This window comes from Sinocyclocheilus anshuiensis, unplaced genomic scaffold (assembly GCF_001515605.1).
Source record: "Sinocyclocheilus anshuiensis isolate Anshui unplaced genomic scaffold, SAMN03320099.WGS_v1.1 scaffold2151, whole genome shotgun sequence".
In the NCBI taxonomy this organism is placed as follows: Eukaryota; Metazoa; Chordata; class Actinopteri; order Cypriniformes; family Cyprinidae; genus Sinocyclocheilus; species Sinocyclocheilus anshuiensis.
Genome location: NW_015538057.1, coordinates 88,186 through 91,893, shown reverse-complemented (window position 1 = coordinate 91,893; position 3,708 = coordinate 88,186). Strand labels below are relative to the sequence as shown.

At 36.4% G+C, this 3,708-nt stretch overlaps 1 protein-coding gene across 1 annotated transcript in view; it reads right to left on the bottom strand.

Moving 5' to 3' along the window:
- The window catches only part of LOC107683465 (serine palmitoyltransferase 1-like), a 15,909-nt gene that overhangs the window by 3,241 nt on the left and 8,960 nt on the right, over window positions 1-3,708 (bottom strand). The window lies entirely within an intron of this gene.

The window sequence follows — 3,708 nt, the reverse complement described above, 5'->3', positions numbered from 1 at the left end:
TTTTTGGCTATTGCTACAAATATACCCCAGTGACTTAAGACTGCTTTTGTGCTCCAGGGTCACAGATATTCTTAATTATTTTAGTAAACATTATGTAAAATAAATTTAATCTAGTTTCTTTAAATTAAATAGTGTGCTATCACATATTTTGGGTTTATATTTGCCATTCTGCTCTACAATTCGGCATCAACCACTAGTTACAATCACAGTAATGCAAGCATGCACATTAAGTATGTACACCTAGACTGCACACTTGATATTCACAATTTGTGATTTGTTTGATGTTTTCGGCCTAAAACTATGCAACAGAGATCAAAAGATCCAGGCTGGGTTGATAATGAGCTGATGTTGGCATGAGTGAGGCTGGTGTTCAATCCACACACACTAACGTGAATCAGCTGACCTCCACTCAACTCCCACTGAGAGCCATCTGAACCACATCTCCCTGAGGAGAACCAGTCTGACCACGGTCTCTCAACATTCATTCAGAGACAAACAACTGATTCTGCCGACGCTGTGCTGCAATATTCGCTGTGCCACGCCTCAGTACTGAAGCACTGCACTGCGTATGAATTTCAATGATTTCTTCTAGTCATTCACAATTACAGGATAAGGGTTTTTACAAACTTTCGGACACAAATTTCAACCTGATTAAATATTTCAGAGCTGAGCATAACTAGAAACATGTATATATTCACTCCAGAAATCTCCATCCTTTAAGACTCATTACATTTCTGTCCCTAGCTGCCGAGATGCACGAGTTGTTAAGAATGTTTCTACGTGGTTGCTTTTGGCCCAAGTCCAAAAGAGCAGAGGATATAGTGGTCCATTGATATGACATGGTTCCCTCGTCAGTCTACGGGATTTTTTTTTTCCTTTTAACGTCAGCCAAGCAAAGGTCTGATCGTACTTAAGGTTTTATTCAAACGTCTTAACTAAATGTGACTAATAGTACAAGTGATGTTGGCCTAGCAAATACAGCTAAAAAAATATTGTCCATTTTCTATCTGAAAGCATGTCTCATATGGTTTGGATCAGCTGATTATCAGAGGCTCTCTTTAAAGTCCAGCCAATTCAGTTCACTGAAACACTCAAATGCTTAGTCGTTTTATATTAAAATAGGGGAAAATAATCATACGTCCGGAGACAGTGGTACCTGGTGGAAAAACTATGCAAGCCACTGAATTGTGAGATATAAAGATGCAATTGTGTGTTATGAAGTCATAATTGCGAGATATAAACTTGCAATTGCGAGAAAAAAGTCAGAATTGCAGGTTTATATCTCGCAATTCTGAAAACAAAAAAAAAAGTCAGAATTTTGAGATAAAAAGTTGCAATTTCCTTTTTTAATAAAAACAAAATCAGTGGTGGAACTGGGCTTCCATAAAAAAATTGGTAAAATTATCTAAAATTATAAATATGCTTGTAAGTTTCCATGCCGAGTCGAACAATACCACATTCATCAAGGACAGCATTATGATCAGTCCATTTGAAAAAGATCATTAAATACTGGATCTTTGTAACAATTTCAAACTTATTTATGCATCTTCGAAAAAAAGAAAAAAAAACTTTTGGTACAAATTGTCAAATCTTCACCAAAATTGGACTTTACTTGATCTTCACACCAAGCTGCAGGTTATTGCAGTAAGTTATTGATTTGAGTCTTAAGGGTCATTTTTCAAAGTAATTAGGCAATAAAATGGACCGTGTCAGTGCCAAACAAGAAACAAGGCCTTTAATCCACTGCCATATTAAAATATTTCTTTATAATATTAAGGAAATTTACGTTTTTTGGTTACACTTTATTTTAAGGTGTCTTTGTTACTCTGTAGTTATACATTTAAGTACGGAGTAATATTAATTAACTACATGTACTTACTATATGGTTAGGATTATGTGCATGTAATTATGCATAATTTATTGTTATTATAATAGTAAGTATATGTAACAAGGACACCTTCAAATAAAGTGTTACCCGTTTTTTCAAATTTTTTATTTTAATGCTATATTTATATAAAGTCTTTGAAGTTGGTCTTGTAATTGCTGCTTGCTGCTATGCTTATCATTATGTATTTCAAGACTTTGACGGTTCTGAAGTTTCCACAGCAACTGTTTTCTCATCAGTGAAAGTAGGGCTGCACGATTATGACAAAAATCATAATTGTCGATTATTCCCTTGAAATTGTAATTGCGATTATTAATTACGATTATCACAATTTACATTGAATGATGTTTATACCATTGTTTGATGCAACTGCATGCTGTATTTTTATATGAAAATAAACAAGCTGAAAACACTCCAACTGAAAAACCTTTAGTGCTTTTCTATAGTATTAAGCCTCAAATATCAAATACACATCAGATTGGTTTCTTCTTTAAATTATAAAAAAAGTAAAAATATGAATGGTATTATAATGTTATACTAAAACTAAAACAATGGAAAAACCTTTAAGATAACATGTAGAAAGAAAAAAACATATCTTAAGCGTGCAGAATAACATAAGTGGACTTTGAACGATTAATTGCCGCTTTGAACGTTTACGTAATTGTGGCATCCATAATTGTAATCGCGATTAGAAATGATATTAATTGTGCAGCCCTAAGTGAAAGCGACTATAAGAAAATCTGCAAACGCTGCACAAGGTGCTCAGATTATTGACGCTCCACATGCATTTAAATAGAGCGTGTGGATTCACTTCCTTCACATCATTAAAGGGAAGAATGAATCTGATATGATCCGTGTGATTCGCAGTGATTCAAGTTATGCCAAAGTCAAATAAAACTCATATGTAAAGAGGATGGCATAAAGCATCATACAGTAACTCAAGTAAAGTGACGTCTTATCAGAAGATTCCTGTCGATTACACCTGTAGATCGATTGCTTTGTTCCGAAACAGGGATTACAACTCTCATTGGTCAAAGTTCCACGGTTTATTTTCCAGAATTCCGCTCATAGCTGTCATCCGTCAAGATGGAACGACAACAGCTTCGAGGGCTTATTGTTATTGTTGTGTTTTTTGTTTTTTTTTGTAGCTGTCATTATATTAATTTATCATTTTGAACAGGAGTCCAGGATTCATCGGGAAAACATTTTTAAAATGCACCTAACAGTTACTACGATAAAGAGCAATAAGAAAGCATTATAAAATGAAAAGGCGCGCTTTGATTTTGAATGGTGAAGATGTGCTCACCCACAGATATCGCCTGCGTCCCAATGTGCATACTATCCATCCTAAATTCTATGTGATATTATAAATTTTCAATACTATTTATGGCAGATAGGGTGGATAGTATGCACATTGGGATGCCGGGACCATCTACTGTTTTTCACGGAACTTACGTAATTACCCATCATACATTGTGATATAGCCTGGTTCGTTGGTCCGTTGGATCGGATAGCTTTCTCACTACAACCGAACCGCTCCAGAGTGTGTTTTCAATCGAGCCGAGACCACCTCGTTCAGGCGATCTCGGACTTATTTTTTTTTAGCGCGGATCCGAGCACGATTGCCGTGTTCACATATGCCCAAACGAACCGAGCTAAGGGGGGAAACGTACCAGGTTCCGAAACAACGAGGCGGGTGCTTTCACACTAACACTTTTGGTGCGCACCCGGGTTCGATTGACGTCACAGTTCAGTTCGTTTGGATGATGTGAACGCTGTCTTCCGAACTCAGGTGCGCACCCGCGAACCGTACCCGAGTCCGT